Below are 19,812 nucleotides of genomic sequence, written 5' to 3'. Positions count from 1 at the left end.
CTCAAGATCCAGATATCGCTGGACGATCGGAAACGACAACGGCTCAATATCGTTTTGCGATGGGATAAAAAAAGAAAAAAAAAACCAAACATCCGGAAAAATGTTAAAACTCACTCGTAGACCAAAGTAACGTATCGGTACTGGTAGTGGCATTGAACCTTCTCGACGACACTGATGGATGCCGTGCGAGGGGAAACTGGTCGAACACGTTTCAGTGATGAAAGTACACATGTGCATGTGCGTAGTTTATACCTTCGGCTTATGGGTACAACTAGTCGTTGCGGGTAATAGTAGCTCTGCCGCACTCGGAGAACTAATTAAAAGATTCCGGTTTAAATCATATTTATACCCACATGAGAATAGACGCACGTTTATATGCCAGCACGAGAGTTTCGATGACATGCAGAAAATGATATGCGATATGCATAAATATTTCAAGCGCATGTATTGCAGTTGCGGCGATCAAGAATGGAACTCGGTCGTTTCGCCGTACGAGTTGGGAACAACTAATTTCGACGGTAAAATTAGTTCAGCGTTGGTCAAACTGTGTTGGTACAATAAATCCGCGGCTATGTCAGAGAGGCGATTGTTCGGTCAGCCGTAAATCGGACTTTGGACCCGCTCGGCATGGTTCGTAGACAAAACTTAAGCCTCTTTTGACCGCTGGCGTTACGTACAAACACACCGACGGCTTATGTAAGCAAGATGCGATCACCCGTTCCGCCAATTTGACGCAATCAAGGTCTTCTTCCCGTAACTAATCTAAATAATATCTTGAAAAAATGCAAATTGCACCGATTCCCAGGCGAAGATATCCCCGGCCGACGTCGGTTTATGCCGGAGTTACACGCTTCTTCGAAGTTTCCTGCACGCGTCCCAGAGGCGATGCAGCGAGTGCAGGCGAAGATGGTAGGTCGAATAATAACGCATTCGAGAACTCGCGGACAAAGGCGAATACATGCGAGGTGCAATTTGAGCAAAGAATTCGAAAATTTTGTATCCTCGTTCGCATCGCGTGACCGTGAAAATTGAATCGTTATATCGATTTAATGCACGAGGGAAATACTCGCCTCGAGGAAAATAATACAAATGAAATACGCGTCCGCCGGGTTATTACATTGCCGCACTCACGTGAGTTTCGTTCCAGAACGTTTAATTCCATTCGCTATAGGTCTATATGCATATAATACGTGTTACACGTGTATCGCGTAAAGCCAATGACTTAATTTTTAACAGGTGACAAGTTAATTGCGCCATTGTTTAGCGCACGGTTCAATTTACGTTAGACCCTGACACGCGTGGAGTGTTTGGTATATTACAATAGCAGCATATGTCGACGGAAAAGAGTTTCTGCGTATCCCCGGCAGCAGCAGCCACTTGCGAATTCAGTTCCACTGGGTTTTCCTCTCTTCTACTCGAGGAGAACAAGAGCTGAGTATTTCATTGATCGGTCAGTCGAATCTTCCGGCTCGGTTTCGATCATCGGTTCGGTTCGGTGATCCGATCGCGATCAAAACGGGACGAAGGAAAGAATTGCCGAAGGCCGCCGACTCGAAGCCTTTGAGAATTTACTCTCGACCGAGCCATGTTTGAAATCGAGTTATGAATTCGTAACGCATCTCGCGAGTCGAGCGCTCGGAACTGTTGCAGTTCCCAACTAAGCGGAGCGTGTGGTAGTTTTAAATAATGCGAAGCTCCGGCGCATCGCGAGCTGGAGAACAGTCAACGAACGAGGGAGCACGCGTTATGCGGGTCTCCCATGGAGCGTACATCCGTTTCCGGTGCAATGGTAGCGCCGCCGGGCAGAGGACACTCCGGTCATCGCGCACGGAGAACCTCGCGTTTATACTTATGTAACGGACGAAACGTTAGGAACCTGGTGCACGTCGAGCCTCGCGCGATTCCCGTTTGCTTTCGACGAGATCGGACTGTGAGAGCTGAGAAAAAGAAAAGGAAAACCCTCTTCGCCAAAAGCAATTTCGACTGTTCACATTTGAGCACCTTTGTGACAGGAAAAATTAGCCGATTTGTTATTCAGTTTATTATTTCACGGCGTGACATCAGAACGGACGTCCTCGTTCCCAATGGGGTAGAGGATACATGTTTTTCCTGTAAACGTTGCATAACAGATGATTAAACGTGTGTGCATGGTGAGAGAAGCGGATAGTAAAACGACCAGCGACGTTCGCCGAATTGACTTTTGTTATTCTGTTCGGGTGTCGCAATATCCACTCAGTATTATCGTTCGCGTTTGCTAATAGCAATGAGGTTAAACGGCTTGTATGCATATGCATATACATACATATGACTATACTTCTACGAACGATTATTGTCACGTGATGCGAAAATCGGTTATTACAGTGAGGGAATTGCGCGAACGCCATTACGGTTTTAAACGACGTATTATATTACATGGTCGATCGGCATAACGCATACGCGGAAAAACAGACGGCACCGCTCCGTTTTCGAATAGCGATAAAGTTCCGCATCTGGTCCCGAAGCTCTGAATCGTCTCGTCTGCAATCGACGCAGTTAGTTAGGTTGCCAGGTGATTACATCGACCCCAAAGGCTGTTATGTAAAGCTTTTCCTGAATCGTACAATAGCGGCTGGGAGATCCATTAAATCGTATGCAAATGCGAAATGGAACAATGGAGAACTAGGAATACCTAGCTGAATGGATCGCATCGCCGGGCGGTTCTTCTGTCGTTAGTGTGTTATGGGCTCAGCGTTCGTTTCCTACATGTCGCAAGTAGCAGCATCAGCCTTTGTGATTCCCTGTCCAACGGCAGAAGCGTCAGGTATTCCTTCCTTTCTCTCTTTCTCTCGCGTCTCGACGGACGTTTACACGCTTAAAACTCTAACACGCGGCCAAAACGAACACCGAGTATATTCGTATTTACGATCCGGTCAAGCCGTGACCTTTCAGCCGCGTCGGCACAACATTGCCGCACGAAATTTGCACCGATCATATATTTTAGACCGGGAGGGGCTGCGGCTAATTAGTTACATTGTAATTACCCATCCTCGGAGCCGCGAGTGCCGGTGACGCAATTTAAAAAATGAAACGGAAATCCCGCTCCGCCGCCGGCAGCGAGACCTAAAACTAACCTCGAGGCTAGTTCCCATGTTTCACGATCAAGATCAAGATCATTGACTCGCGGTGAACTCGGCGGAATCTTCACGGAATCATCACGTGCAAATAATTCCGCGGCATTGCCGTAGGTACCAACCTACCTACCTACGACTAGCCGGCTAGCTTTAAGCGGCCGCCTTTGTGCACCCCGGGTATCGGAGTCATCGGCGACCCTCATTGCTGGAAATGTCAACTCGCGGTCTGTGTACAATTAGAATTACTTGACAGGTCGTGGCGAGGGAATCGCAGTACCTCGGATTCTCTTCCGCCTGCGGTTCCACCTCTGCGGATTCGCAACTTTCAATCCTTATAATTCCAGGTACCCGTACGGACCGTCGGCTTTGAACGATCGCGAGCAGCAACGTGCGAAACTTGAAACTGCGAACAGAGTGGACGAAATCTGGGAAAAAATTTGCAACGCGGAAGCGATCTAATAGCTATTATTTTCCGAAACGTGTCTTCAATTAGGGTTACTCTACAAGCATCGACGGAATCGATCCCACCTTGTACGCATAGGTACAAAGGCTTTCGCATCGAACGGTCGTCGCTGCGATAAAAATGGACCATCGACGGTGATTCGATGCCGTTGGAATCCATGCGGAATCGTTACGCGCAAAATCCCCGAAAAATCCACGGCCCCGATATTTGTAGTTATTGCGCACCTACGGAGATCAAGGTGAGCTCGCGGCATCTCCGCTGCAAATATCATCGCAAATGGTGTTCAATTAGGTTCACTGACAGGCAGCAAAGAGCCGCGTTCCCGCCTACCGCCTGTCATTACACAATATGTACTGTGTCTTACTCCGGCACTATGCCCACCCCCTCCCTCAATATCAATACCCAGCAATGCCCGAGCACTGAACGTTGAACTGCATTATAGACGTGAGCACGCCGGTCTTCCGCCTCTTTGTTGCTCATGCGAGCTAATGAGCTTCGGAGCTCGGCTCGTCGACGTCTGACTCGATTATTGGTTATTGATTTACGCGGCGCTCCTCCGAGGATCGCTTTTCATCTCGAGTAGGAGCACTCCTGATTGTAAATTGTAATAAAGCTCATAATGGGCCTAATTATAGAACGGCTAATGAGAAACCGTGTTCTATGCCACGGCGCAGGTACTCCATTCCCCTGTACAAGTCAAAACTATTCGCATAGCTTAACGGAGACGCGCCGCGTTGATTTATCCGAACCAGTTTGCCGCCCTGCTCGTACCAGCAACGATCAGCTTTATCGCTGTAGTAGGTACAATTTTTTCTTTTATACCACAGTACGGCCTCCTTGTTTCGTTTTGCGTTCCATTCGTCTTCGCTCCAGACTGACCGGCGTATTTCGTCCGTCTATCAATTAATTACTTGATCTCATATCGCTGTTCGCGTTCTGCCTGCTCATGTACGATACTTTTCTTTTCATTTTTTATTTTCTTTGCTCAGTTTTTATCTATGCGAGATGCTTTTTCTCCTTATATCGCACACGACGTACGGCGGCGCGGTTACTTTGGTTTTTGTTAAAATAATGACCAATGCTTGTGCAAACGTGTGGATAGAAGTATACTTGTTTTAATTACCGGGATATGATTATCTCGGTAAATAGACAGGCGCAAGATGAGCCTTACTTATTATCTCGATTGTTTCTTAGTAATTCGCGATGCCTGATCACATCGCAAAGCTTTTACGGATAGAGCAGTACACCATCCTTATTCATCCATCATCGGCGATTTCAGGGACGATTCTAAGCGGTACGTATGGAAACAATGCCCGTATAATACCCGTGATGTCCGCGAGTTATCGGTGTCAATGATTTGAATTTTTAACCCGCCACGCAATGCATCACTCGCTGCAGAGATATTAGCAATCGACCTTTACCGATGGTCACCTCATCCATTAGACACATTCGTCATTCAAATCCTGAAGCATTTGAGATGCAAATGCTTCGTCCTCAGTGTCAGGCATAATTTCTACAATTTCACTTTGTTGAGAAGATGCGAACTTATAATTACCGCAGCACAGGTTTTATAGACGGTTCGCTTCGTGTTTCTCTATTGTGCGAAAGTATTTGTTCGTTTGTTATTATTTTTTTTTTTTTTTCAAATGTTTTGTTGCGTTTTGCTTATTGCCTCAAGGGACAAGCGTCCGTTCGTTCGAACAATAGAACAACATGCTAATGATTCGCATGACGCTAATTACTATTCGCAAAGCGTCTCGTATCTCTGGTCGTTCATCCGACATAGTACAAAGACTCGGAGGAATACGAAAATCGATACAACGTGCGGGTTGACCGGGCGTCGTGATCGTGACAAGGCTAGAGCCGGCATATCGAACGCCGTTGTATCAACGATCACGAAAGAGTCCATTGTGTGACTCGACGTCGGGTCATAGCTCTGCATTTAGGCCTTGAATTTCGTTGGCAAACTATCGATGCGATAAAATGATGCCATTGTCACAACTCCGCGTTTCATGGGCCCCATGGGGGATCGGTAAAGGAACAATCAAAGATCGTTCGAACCGTTGAGTCGAATCACCTTTTCGAAGATGGTAACGAAACGTACGAACAGCTCGTGATAACCATAAATGGAAGTGATTTAAGGTGAATCGCAACTCCATGGTGCAAGTTAGGTACCTATACTCAATGTCTGATACATCGCATTTGCAGGTGCGATAAAAAGCTTCTCAAGATTGAATTTACTTTCGATAATTCACTCTCGCAACGGTACCACTTGCACTTGTATAATCAAGGTACTCCGGGTTTCCTTGTACTTAACAGGACAGTCACGTGAACACAATTCTCACGCATGATGGGGTGAACCGTCTCGAATGCGTCTGCCGGTGCATTTCTGCGGCAAGTCACGATTCGCGAGTGTCGTGGATCCATAGGTAGAACACGATCGTGTATGCATATATATTTATATATATATATATATATATATATATATATATATATATATATATATATATATAATGTAATATATATATATATATGTATAAATATGCGAGCGTCGTGAATTTCGTTGGTGCGGAAGTTCTAATTATAATATTCAGTGATGAAAATTAATGATTTACGAGGCATCGTCGTACCGCTCGGTTCGCCTTCGGGCAAGTCAGGTTCACGTCGGTTATTCCTTGATCTCGTGACGCTTGCCTCGGGCGATTTAGCACGCGGGTATTCGCAACGCGTTACGCAACCGATCGCTTCGCCAGCTGGTAATGCTTCGACTACCTGCCTTGATTTCATCGGCCGCGAGTTGCGTTTCGTTTAAAAATCCACGCAATGAACAGATGTTAATGCAGGTGCGGACGAACCGCATTCTTTTCGAGTGATCTCCGCTCTTCAGAGGCCGGCCTCAAGACAGCCTTGTTCGCGTGCTTAACCTTCTTCAAGGCTTAGACGTTTCGAGATACCAGAGCTGAAAACCATGCGAGAACACCGAGAGTGACCGACCGCAAACTTGGCAAAGTCGCAACCGTGTAACCGTTTAACTGCTCGTTTTTAAGCCTTGCTGAGCGATGTGGCTGGGCATCATGGAAACCTAATGTCGTCACGATCAGCTGCGCTGAAAAATACCTTTCACGGATTTCTTCGTCCGGTTGTACGGATGAGATACACCGGGGCTCCAATCTTCTTTGCTTATCTTTCAGGAAACAATTTTGGAGCAGTTATGACAAGAATGCTCGGACTCTTATACCATCCCGCGACTGTGATTTCTGGTTTGGAGCGAACCTTGACCCTTGTCCATGCGTCGTAGAAGCGACACGTACGGCCGACCAAAACAAGAAATAGAGGTTTTACCGGTTGGCTTACACCAGAAGATACATTCGTCCAGGTATGATTTCAAGCATGTAGCCTCGTGAGCTTGGATATCGCAGAGAATTCTTTACTTTTTTTAAATAAATAATTTCCTAGCGCAATAATCATTCCAAGACGTGTTCGCGCAGGTGACATAACAATTGTTTCTTCGAAACTAAACGTTTCTCTGAGTATATCTTTCCCGTCCAAGCTTCAATTCGTGTATTCACAATTTTCCATTGCACGTACACCGTATCGAACTAAAATCATTAGCGAGACGCGTTGCCTGACTGCAAACGATTGCCTGTAAGAGCGTGGGTCTGATGAACGGTAGAGTTACGCAAGTGAAAATTTGAGCGTGGTGCCTGGGCGTCATCTGGTCTGAAAAAAGTCTCGTGTTAGTTGAATGCGTCCGAGTAAGCTAAGCAGCGAGAGGCTAATTAGCATGATTTCCTGAAAACGAAACCCCGTTAGTCGCGTGGTCCACGGTGAGTAGGGAGATCCACGTGGTATCTTTGAAGTACAATTCGGTATTGTGTTACCACCGACTTGACGAGTAGCTATTTCGTAACTCGTGTTATTGCTTATTCGAATGTTTTAATTTCAACCACGATCGTTGTTGTCGCCTCTCTGGCCGGAACACGTTCACAGGGCATAAGCGCGGGTCAAATAACATGGCGGCTGCGGTGCAACGTATGAGAAAGCTAATAAATTCCAAAAGCTCCCGAAATTTGTATTCCACTCGGCGATGGCTGTAAACCGGGAATTCTTTCAAAGGTAACCGCGCCGCTCGCGGGTACTTGAGAGGTTCTTATGCAACGAAAAACAAAGAGTCAAATAACGTAAAACAAATATAGTTGTGTCGTCGATGTCACAACAGCGCGAGGTAACGTTCGTGAAGTAGCGACAACCAGATCCTCGAAAGCTGCACCGGAGCTGTTTCACACAACCGTGAAACAACTTCCTCTTTCAATCGTTTGTTCTTACTCCTGTAACAGACTGAACTAGCAGTTTCGTTTCATCAAGTTTAAACACCTCGGCGTTTGTACGCAATGGCGAGATCTCGGTATCAACGCTGTTGAATAATCGTCCGAACAATTTGCGGATATAAACCTGACACGGATAACAGGGTTTTGATTCAATGCACGCTAAGCTAAACCGCGATTAAAACGAAGGAAAAACTACAATCTACGTAAATCGATAAAATCCACGAGACTAATTCGAAGGAGTTTTTCTAGTGGCACGATATTCAATTTTCTCAAGGCGTGTAACACGCCTGCTGACGTAATATACTTGCGCAACGATTTCACAGTTAATTGTTAGCAATGCGCTTGACGTTTAGGTGCTTGTAAAGTCAGCGGCACGGTTGATCTTGAAGCGTACATAAGAATTTCATTTTGAAATTCTTACATACAAAACCGAAACCGTTATACCTACATGATCGTCGCACATCGTCCTGGTTATACGCGTGTTTACCCAAGCGTTGAAATAGCAGGTAACGAGCACACCGAGTTCCGAGTAAATGGCTAAATAGGGCGTCAAACTTTGTCGAATATTTTTGGTGGCAAACTAGCCTAGAAGACGAGGCCAAAGGAAGCAGATCGAGGCGGATATCGAGCCGATCGTAACGGAGGCGAATTCCTTGGCAAGCTTGTCGTAAATCATTGATTTCTATCGTATCCGAAGCCTCCTTAACTAAACGGATGCTACCGTCGATTTGAGTTACAGCTTCCATTTCCCGATCCTGACCGCTGATCGGCGAACAACAATTGCTAACATCTGAAAGACGCGCGCTCTGTTCATGCGGTGCGAATCTTCTCGCCAAGCCACCCACGCGGCAATGCGGTTGGTTCTGCATGCATATTCCGATGCGTGCATGGGCGGCAGTCCGATTCCAGACACAGCTCGAAGCGACGAGAGAACGGAGAGAAAGAGAGAAAGATAGAAAGAGAATAAAATAAGGAGACGACAAAGTCTTGGCGTGTACTCGGCGTTATACGACGAATGAGCTGCGAATGCATTGTAGGTATATGCCTACCATACAGAAGAAACGGAGAACGGCGATCAATTAATACATGCGAATCGAGCTGGCTTGTTCGCCTTCCCTTTCTAAGCTCACCCCCCCGATTGTTTATACCTCAAGCACCGCGGTTAGGGTTCCAGCTGCAGTCGAGGTTCGCCGCGTGTATAAACTCGCTAGGAATCTGCGAATTCCTCTCAAGCTTGGATACGCCAGCAGCGGTAAACTTGCTTCCATGAACAAGTCGATAACTCCCGAACCCTTCCCTCGGTCCGCCTTCCTCCACAAAGGTACCAACTGCGAAGCTTCACGCGGGTTTCGAGATGCGAACCGACCGCGGGACTTTACTGCGGCTGATCCGCCGATCCTGCGGCTCGAAGCTTTTGGCAACTCGTCCTTCGGCTCCAATTTCAAGGTGCCGCTGTTGCGCCGGGAGCGTGAAAAATTAGAGGCTGAACGAGCGTCTCGTAGATCTTGAACTCGGCCCACGTTACCTTCGGTGACAAGGCGCACCTGACCAGGACGACGCGTTGTACCTTATAACCTGTACCGGGACGCTACGAGGGAACTACCAGAGAAAATCAGCGCGCGTTGGCGTATTAAATGGCCTCTGGAGTGGAGTATGTCCAGAATTAAAAGCTTCGGTACAAAGGGGGCATAATGCAACAATGCCATTCCTGAAGACTCTCGCTCGAATCCTGGGCGGGTACCGAGGGTCTAATTTACAAGTCGTAGATCAGAACTCTCTGTCCAACTTGGGGAGGGGGGAATACAAGGCGCGGTTGCACCGGTCGTATTATACGGACTGCAAGAACGACGATGCGGCAGTGATTTGAAAGGAAAAAAAAAAACGAAAATGAAACAAATAAGCGTTTTGTGGCGACAAAGCGAAGAGAAGAAGAACCCGAAGGTGATTTTCGCCAAGTACCCGTACCTTGTACACTTGGATGGAAAAAGGTAATTGCTTGGCCAGGACTGAGATTCGACGTGATCTTTGTCGAGTAATTGTGAAATAGACAACCAGCCCGTGTAACGATACTCTTTAACCAAATAGCTTTTAGACCAGAGTTTATAGCCGCGAAGCGAGCCTGTTCGACGCGGTGTGGATATAACGGAGTAGTTCTTCGGAGTTGCGACGGAGGTTTGTGACCTCGGATCAATGCTTTGTGTGAACAGGTACCAGTATAAACTGTCGGTCGGTGAAAAGAAGAAGGAGAAGGAGAAGAAGAAGTCAGTTAGTCAGTACGTCCATCCGGCAGGAGGGAGTGCGGCGAACAAACGTTCGTCTAGTAGAGAAAAATGGTCGTCCCGGTAGCGAGAGCAAACAAACATCCATCGTTGACTCCTCGCGGCACTTAGCGGCGTCGCGAGTCGAAAGGCTGCGTAGCGAAGTCGGTTCAGGATGTAAGAAAGGGCGCGACATCCTCGAGAAGTCGACCTGGCAAGAAACTCCGAACTAATGGTTACCCACGCCGGTACAACCTGGACTCCTCTCCTCTCTTCTCTTCTCTTCTCCCTCAGACCACCGCGAGACACGAGAGTGATCCTCCTGCGTTGCGCAACCGTCCCGCAGACCTCGATAAACATCCCCGTGTATTAAATCGATCCGAGAATCGATAGTCTCGCGGAGCATCGAGTCTTTGATATTCCAGGGGTGTTCCCTGGCGTCGCGATCCTAGCTAGGACCAAGGCGCGCCCTCGGAACACACTGGGAATATTTTATTCCCGCTTCGCCTTCCTCGTTACAAACCTAAGTGCGAATTAATCTTGAGCCAGAGACGACGCTGCGAGTAGGTATAGAGAAACTGACGATGGCTGGCTGCAATCTTGCACGATGCGAGAGCCAAGCTAACCAATCAATGACTCGCGGAAAGGCGACTTTGTTCGTGCGGTTCTCCTAATGCGATACGCGTTTCGAGCCATCGATTGTTGAACGAGAGAGAAGTCTGTTAGAGAAATACTTCTTGGAATCTAAAGCAACGCGCGGCCGTTTTGTATTCTCGGAACGAATCCACACGCGCTATGGCACATATCGGAACGATTCTTCAGCCCTTGAGGGCGAACCTTTCGCGACGCGATGAGTCCCTCGATGAGTCCCCGTTCTGATTCATTCTCATAGTCGGCGGACCCGGCGGGAGACGACGACTCTCTTCTGTTCTTGTCCCACGTATTGTGCTTACGGCGCGGCGTTATATACATTATATCGCAAGCACAATGGAACATCGGAGGACGCGACGTGGGCAGCAGAGCCGCAGTCACGCCGTCTAGCTGCGGTCGAATTGTCCGCGATATGCAAGCTGACGCGTTGCATGCGATCCAGTTTTTCGAAAAGCGAAGGTTGCGCGCGAAGTCGAAGAAGAAGAAGGAGAAGAAGAAGAAGAAGAAGAGGAAGTTTAGGAATCGAGGGTAACGGCTCAATCCGTTTTGAGATTACAGCTCGGAGATAGATACTTATAAGCCGGGCGGCCGCTTTGCGGAAGGAAACCATAAAAGCGGCCTGCACGCATAATACATAATGTACGCAGCGAAACAACTTACTGCGGGGATCCTATCTCAACCTGTGGGACCGTCGTCTATTGAGGGGCGCGCGAACCGGCTGCTGCGGGTATAATAATCCGGATGAGGAGAAGAATATCCTTCGTACCGGAAAACGTCCTGGCTTGATTTACCGCCATTTTGCCCCCCGGGGAATCGTGGCGGTATTAAACTACAGGAGAGGAAGGAAGAAAGGGAATTGTGAATGTAAGAATAAAACGAGAGGAAATAGAAAAACGTACGTAAATATATATATGTGTGTGTGTGTGTTTGTGTTTGTGTTTGTTATACACATTCTAGTCGGGTCCGCATGCCTTCCCCCGGTTTCAATGGTACTCGGTGCTTAGAACCCGGTAGAAGCCTCCGGGCACTGCCCAGCTATGGTTATATTCCTGCCTTCTTTCTATGCTAGATACGCGGCGGAATAAACCGCGGAAGACGCGAGTTCTGCAATGGACGCCAATGGAGATGCACGCGAATCTCTGCTGCACGCGGGTGCTCATGATCGGCTTATATAGATCAACTTTCCATTCGATCCATTCAGGCGAAGCTGGGTCGACGAAACTTTAAGTCCTTGGTGTGTACTGAGAAATATGCGTACGAGTAGTTGTGAAAAAATCGTCGATACGTGGAGCCTGCAGAAATAAATTAACGACAATGAACAAATCATTCAATAGCCAAAGAACATGGAACTCATCATCCGAATCGTGTCACGTAATGATTAAATTTCAATTTCATAAAGATTTCGAAAATTCGAAGTATACGGTAACTATATTTGAAAACATAAACAAGAAAACCATCGATTACATTGGAGAGTAACGGAAAAAACACACATAGGACGAACCGTCTGGCTACGGCAGGAATCAGTGATTTCGATGACGACGATGGTCATATTTTGAGCTCCTGCGGTACATTCGCAGACGATGACTACGATATCCCGATGGAGGAGGACGGAGGCGGACGAGGCTTAACAATAAGCCGAGCTTGAGGTCAACCCGGAAACGCTAGTGGAGAGTAATAATTGGATTCTTTCGGCGAGATCTTTGTTCTGTAGGATGATAACCCGTTTCTATGCATCCGCGCCAGCTTCCAGCATCTCCCCCCTCCTGCATCTCGCAGGTTACGGTTGCCGTTCCTCTTCGTCTCGACTTCTATGGGTTATAGAGCCAAGAGAGTACCGACTTAACCTAGCCTAACGCTGATCCACCGGCGCACAGAGGGGCCCGGAGTTTCCTTACGTGCGACCGCGGCAAAAGTGCAACAGCATCAGCACTCGCTGCATCGCACGCACGCACACAGGCGCATCGGTGCATCGGAGGGGGCAGCCATTTTGTTATTATATAACTCGCACGCGAGATTCTCCTAGACCTCAACACGGGGGAAAAAAGACTTGGACAATGCCGCCTTGGAGCTTCGCTCCTATAAGGATGGTCGGTCTCGAATACAACGACCCGCGTTCATCCCCCTCCACTTTATTCCCCCCTCGTCCCTCGTTAATAGATAATTACACCACTGTGGACAGTAAAACGATCGTCGAGATACTTTTAATCTCTTCCCAGTACTCGTCTCTGGGAACCTGGGGAATGCCTTGGATATTCTGCTACATCAACGTTAGGTTCGTCGCATCAGCGCTGATTGGAAGTAAGGGGTTCACCGAGTTAAAAAGCGGAAGGTTCGAAAATGAATGTAGAATTCTCAAGGAGGTTAGAATCCGATCCATCGATCCTTGAAATAAGAGAAGATGAAGAAGTATCAAGTCAAAATATGGAAAGCTTAAATTAAGAATCGCCAGAATTTTGACTTACACTATATTCTTGTTTATTCCGACGATTCTATATTGTACACTTTTCGACACTTGAAACTTTTTACATGTTGGTTTTTCCATACTTCGCTTCCAAAATACCTCGAGATTCTGTTAATTACGTTCTCGGCTCCTTGAAAATTCTATACTTCGACATTTCTATACTTTCTGACCCACGTTCGAAACTACGCGGCAAGTTAAACAGCTGCGTGCATTTACAGTGACATTTTTTAACCGAAACTTGGAACATCGTGTCAAATTCCAAAAAATTGAAACTCTGGGTACAACGTTCGGTACTTTTGACTCCAGATCGTCGTTGTGGAAGTCGGTAAGCTTGCAGGGCAGAATACCCCGCAGGCTGAGAAGCGCAGCGACCGTCAATCTCACCCAAGGTCTGGCCTGGATCCTGCGATGCGTGACCAACGGTAATTAATGTTACCGATTTCGATAATTGTCTCAATTAATTTCCATACTCTGGATACCAAAGGGACGCAGCACGTGAATACCGAGAGTATAAACCGCGGTTCGAATTGCATGTGTTATCTTATAACTGGCGGCATGTGTAGAGTGAGATCGTCGTCTCTCGAGTGAGAATGAAGTCGAGAGCGGATCGGGGTCGGGGTCGGGGTACAAGGTACTAGTTACCGAAGGCACGAACAAAATCGTAAATTACCCAAAGCCTCCGCTGCCATCTGCTCTCTTCTTCTTCTCCTCCTCGTGCTAACCATTGTCAATGATTTTTTCCTCCCCTCCTTCAACGAAGAGCACCGCAGACCTATAAGGCCTTACATCCAGCGACTATCCCGAGCAGCCGCTCAGCGACGTTGCACGCATTCTCCTAGAGCTTCGGAGAGCTTTTTTCCTCCCTCCGAACAATGCATGCGGCGTGGTGAACGGACGCGGAAAAATCCGAGGAAATCATTTAATTGTGGGGACGAGGAGCGCAATTTCGAGGGATACCTACACTTGACGCCGCAGCCTGCCTCGGAGGAGGATGAGAAACGTGAGGACGAAGGACTTGCGGGAAGAAATAAAAAGAGAAGCAACGAGCCGCCGCCTCTGCGCGCTGCGTCGCACCGTTGCAGCGTCTGCGGCGCTTCTCCGAGAGGGGAAGAAAGAAGAAGGAGGAAAGAAAAAAAAAAAACAAGAAAGAAGAAATAATACTCGGCAACACGGTGAGAGTTGCAGCTCTTCGACAAACGCGACTCCCGGTGTACACGCGGAATTCCTATGGCAGCGTTCTTCTTATTTTATTTATTTATTTTTTTTTTTGTTTTGTCATATACTTACATCTTTAACGAGTGAGTTATAAGTCCTAACCGACGTGGAAGGGGCGAAATTACTCGTCTCAGTCAGATTAAACTCCATTGAAGCGTTTATTTTCACTTGCCAGCTGTATTTCAGGATCAGGAAAAGCCGGTTAATCTATCTTCGGTATCCCCTCGTCCTCTGTCTCTTGCAGGTTCTCTTGTCGTTGGCACGATTCTTCCATCTCGTTGAGTCGTCTCGGGAAATTTTCATCGAAAAGTGGCCTCACGTTTTGAGGTTCGTTTTATATCAAATACGTTAAATTCATTGAAACCAATCAACATTAATTTTGTCCCCCCTTCCCGTTTGATTTCGCCAATTTTTTCACAGAAAAGACAAAATATTCTTGAGAACGAATACTTCCTTATCAACGGCGGATAATCGTTGAGCGATGAATAATTTCGATATCTCTGATAGGCGTAAATCGCGCAAGCTGCTTCACTAAAACGCGTCCGCTCGTTGCGTCTCATGTATCGATGTTTTTTTCCCGTGACTCGGTCGTCATTTCGTGCTCTTTTTGCGCGCGTAATTGCCCTTCGCCCTTTGCACGGTGAATCTCCATGCGATAATGACTTCCTGTCGTAAATTGGAAATAAAACGAAGCCGCCGCACATCTCGCGCGGCATGCCAGCGTCATGCGGTGGAGAGAAAATCTCCTTCTGCCTTCTCCGATGCGCCGAGTTGCGGTGGTCCAGAGTCTGCGAGAGGAGAAGAAAGGAGAGGAGAGTACTCGCGGTATAAGGTACCTTTACTGTACGAATCCCTGGGACGAAGGGCTTTCGGCATATGCCGCGGTAGCGACTTTGACATTGACGGATGATATAAGTGACGTCTTATCCTCAGCGAGGCGGAGGAACAGGCTTTGATTGCCTCCGCGGTTCGCTGCCGCATCAGGGCTTGAATTTTGCAACGTTTATCTGTTTAACTTGCAATTAGCAGCTGCAGACTGCCCGACTCATGCAGCCGAGCTACCCTAACAACTCACCTCTTACGTTAAAGCATACTTCTTATTTCACATCAGTTTCGTTTCACGATCCTCAGGAGGGGATCAGCCTGCCGGGGAGCTGCGGTTCGTTTTGTAAAATCCCTACGCGTCTAAGACCCGATTCTTTACGATGTGAAATTCGAAACCCGACTTAGCGAGGGCTTGAATTTTAATTCGTGACTCGCGATCAAAATATTAAAAAACCTCCATTCCTCACCCTCCTTTCAGTGGCCTGTGTTCCGTGCACCGGGAAAATTCTCTCGGAAAGCTTTTCGAGTTGCCTGTACATTCACGATTGTCGATTCACGACGCCTTCGGTCGATTCCGAAATTTACGCTCTCTGCGTCGTATAATTTTAAGGATCAAGCTTCGCGTCCTCTGCGTCTCCGATCCCTTGGCAAGGTTCGGAGGTGACGAAGGATGCACAGATACTTTTGGCGAAACGGTTATAGGAACGTCTTTCCTGCGGTATTACGCTACTCAGCTTTGGCCTTGACCATGACAACTTTCCCAGGATTGATCCTCCTCAGTATTCAACCCATGCGCATTTCCCGACGCGGAGTAGCTCGACTTTGTCAAGCCCTTTGTCAAGTGTGTAACTCTCTCGGTCCCAACGATCGTGACGTTTTTACCTGATTCAATATTAACACTCCTTTTAACTCTCACCGACCATTTTTGTTTTTTCGTTGTGCTTTTTACCCCTTTTTTCATCTTCTAGCTACGTTACCTCCTAACATGCGGTATCGAATTCCGCGGAAAGAAAACCGTGGATGTAAGATTCCATTCAGATTCTCACTTCCCTTACAAATCGACCCGTTTTCTCAGCCTTATCCTGACCGGGTTCGATAACCTGAGAAGCAACACACGCGAGGAACTCCTGAAGCGCGGAGAAGTCCGCGCGGAATTCGCGTAATAATCAAAGGAGCCACAGGAATGTGTTGGTATAGCGCGACTTCCATTCCGATGTCAGAAAGAATCGGCGAGCTAGCGATGCGAGGGGAAGAAGAAATGAAAAGCGAAGAAGCGATTCTCCGCCTTCGGATCTTCCAAGTATGAGGATGTTGAATTTGATATTGTTGGACCGACAAAAAGCGCTGTTACGTGGTTTTTGAATCCGGTGTATAAAATCTCATTTCCAAAAGCATGCGTATATTTCGGAATAAGTTAAAATTGATCGCAGGATTTGCTGCTCGAGGTGCGATTGGATTAATGAGCACGCGCAGTTTTTCACCCGGATAGAATATCCCGCAGCAGTAGATCGCGGTACTTGATTATCTCAAGGCGACTGCGCCGCAAAATCTTTTTCACATTTTTCCCCCATATCTATTCACTTTTCCTCAGCATCTCCAGCCTGCATTCTTGCCTCGCCATATAGCCGGCTTAATTGCATACCGCGCCGATAAATTCACCATGCATCGCCATATTCGTATTGAGCGATCCACGCTGTAATTAGCCTGCCGCAGGTGTAAAAATCCCAATCTCCTTGCGCCTAAGACCGAAAGAGAAACATGCAGATGAAAATCAAAAATTCCCCCCCAAGCCTACGAAGTTATCATAAAAAATTTCATCGTGGCCATAAAAACGGTCAAACCTACAGCTTTATTATCATTGGGCAAATGAACCATAAGTCCAAGTTGACGCTGTACACACAACCATGCGTAAGGTGAGTACACCAATTATTGACATTTTTTAGTTGTATCTGTTTGATCCTTAGTAATAAGATTGCCAAAAAATTAATTTGAAGTGTCTAACCGTCTAGCAATTGATTTTAGTCATCGAAAAAGCCACATTTTGTCCCGTAAATTTATAGTTTTGAAAAATAAAAGGGTCAGTAGTTGGGTCTAAACGTGTCGACAACTGATACACTTACCTTACCTACCTATACGGGTCATACTTTTCTCTGACAGTGTGTTCACCGCATGTCCGATTTTTGATAAATTTGCGAGACAACCGCGTCGCGGGTCATCCGCTCGTCTTTCAGAGGACAATAATGGAAGCCTATAAAAGACGTCGTTAACGGGCACGGCAGTTATCGCGCCTGACGGGGATTCGACGGGTCTTGGGACAGCTATTAACGTATGATTACAGCGGCACAGGCGGGCAGCCGACGCAATTATTACCAGACTGAATTTACATTTATTCATTGCATCCACGAAGAGCGAAGATGAGCGTTGGAGAGGCTCGCTCATGTCTTATACATGACTCGGCTGGCTGCGCGGTAGCCTTACGAATTTTTCACACCACCCTGCATGCGGCGCAAGATTTACTCGTGTAAGTTAATTTATTTGAAGACACCGCGCCGCTCCGTCTCAGCCGCACCGCAATTGCCGCAAGTCCGTACGCCTCGAGCTTCGCGTCACTCTTTCCGCTCCCGTAAGTAATTTCACCCTCTATATACCCAGTCATAAATACTCGAATAAGCAATAATAATATTCCACGTCTAGCTGCTAGTTTTAATATTACCGAGTAATTAAATTCCGTTTTGCGATTCCGAGTTGCGGCCATTCGCAAGTTCGATAAGAATTGTCCCGCGATATTCTCGCGACCGGATCGTCCATTTGTGCAAATACGTAATTAACAATAAAATATACGTGTACATGTACATTAAGATGGTCTTTAATAGGGTTGCTTTTGAGCTTTTACGCTCCCAGGGGTTTAAACGCTTTCAAAATGATTAAAAAAAAAATAGTTTTCTGAAAATTTTAGTTCTTTATATCAACTCTAAGACAGTCCGTTTATCATCGTGTCATCATATTTGCAGGTAATTTTTTTTTTTATCAGTTTCAAAGCGTTTAAGCCTCTAAGAGCATAAAAATTATAAAATAACCCTAACGTACATACCACACGTATTTTACGTACTCGTTTCTGCAGCAGTGTCGCTGCGTGCATTATTAAGCCTCCATGCGCAGCTAACTGAACGCATAGCGTGAGTTATCAGGCGAGATGGGCCCGAGGCGTTTATTATATGGGCCCCCCATTGCACTCGCCGTCCGCGATTATTCTGCACGCTTGATTATTCTCGTGAGAGAAACTCTGTGGCGAACCCCCCGCATTCCACTTCGTTTATCAATTATTTTTCCAATTATGTAAGCTTGCTGCTGCATGGCGCTAATGCGGTATCAACATCCGTGCAGATAATGCTATGTCGTGCAAAAGCTCAAAAAATTATGCGAGATAACTCGCAGACACGATTTTTGCAGTTTAGTGAAATTCCGTGGAAGCTTAATTTTGCCCGTTCGAAATCGCGCGTAGTAAATAGAAAAGATAAATCGTTCATGAGAGGTATTTCGGTATTTCGTATAAACGAGGTTTTATACCTGATAACAAGTCAGTGCTTTTCTTACCACTTTTGTTGTTGAATCAATATTGACATTTCCTTCGACACGTAGTATAATAAATTGAAAAAAATCGTTTCCTTGCGCGTCGGATGGAAAAAGTAACGGTACGGAAATAATATGACAAGATAAGTCAATTAGATTTGAAAAGCGGACTTGAAGTGCATTGACGGAAGTTTTCAGCATCTAAAATTTTATCGAATTGAGTCGCAACACTCAGACCTCTGTACCTCGAATTCTTCTTTTTCTCATTCTTCTAGTTCTTATATACTTTTTTTCTTCGAAGAATGCACGCTTGATAGATCCGTAAACTTGAATATTTCAAGAGAGTCACGGATCGAGCCGCCGCGCCGTTCAATTCCAACGTTGAATTGATACGTAGATCTTTGTCTAGCAAGAATTTGGCGGGGCATAATAGAATTGAGATATCAATCAATCCGCGCGGCGTCCGAGCGAAATGATCTAGGATCGTGACCGATTGTCGTTACAGTAACGATTTCACGGTTGATCCTGCAGTAGCTGGCAATTCCAACGGAAAGCTGCTACCTTTCTTCTACTCCCCGTTCTTCAGCCCATTATCTTTACAGTTGCATCGACTAATGACCGCAAGAATGATCCTTATGACCACTCTACGAGCGGAGTAACGACCAGGCGAAGAAACCGGATGCGTGCCCGGATAAAACCGAGATTATAAACGCCCTTTGCTGTAGCTCCGATCTGGCAGCAGTGAAACTTTGACGAAATTTTGAAAATCTTGCGATATGTAAGAAACGTGGCCCCGATCATCGATCAAATTAAACCGCGCTGCTTGATTATATTGCGCTGTAATGAAACTAACCTAGATGCCCACACGCGTGGACCACCTTCCGGTTTACGATTCTTGCGGCGAGATTTGATGCGATGGTAATTAGCGGCC

The 19,812-nt window shown here is 46.6% G+C and overlaps 2 protein-coding genes across 3 annotated transcripts in view; one reads left to right on the top strand and one right to left on the bottom strand.

Moving 5' to 3' along the window:
- LOC124210627 (uncharacterized) overlaps nt 1-19,812 on the bottom strand; it is a 107,900-nt gene that overhangs the window by 20,427 nt on the left and 67,661 nt on the right. The gene's annotated exons all lie outside the window — the stretch shown is intronic.
- Nucleotides 4,800-19,812, top strand: part of LOC124224827 (trypsin-1-like) — a 96,710-nt gene continuing 81,697 nt past the window's right edge. The window contains exons 1-2 of one of the 2 annotated variants that reach the window (XM_069136170.1): nt 4,800-4,867; nt 6,765-6,949. The gene's annotated coding sequence lies outside the window, so the exon portion shown is untranslated. Of the gene's footprint in view, nt 4,868-6,764; nt 6,950-19,812 lie in introns of those variants that run through there. The other variant, XR_011177172.1, reaches the window with a different exon arrangement.

The sequence above is a fragment of the Neodiprion pinetum genome, chromosome 1, assembly GCF_021155775.2.
Source record: "Neodiprion pinetum isolate iyNeoPine1 chromosome 1, iyNeoPine1.2, whole genome shotgun sequence".
Lineage (NCBI taxonomy): Eukaryota > Metazoa > Arthropoda > Insecta > Hymenoptera > Diprionidae > Neodiprion > Neodiprion pinetum.
This window is presented reverse-complemented; position numbering and strand designations above follow the sequence as displayed.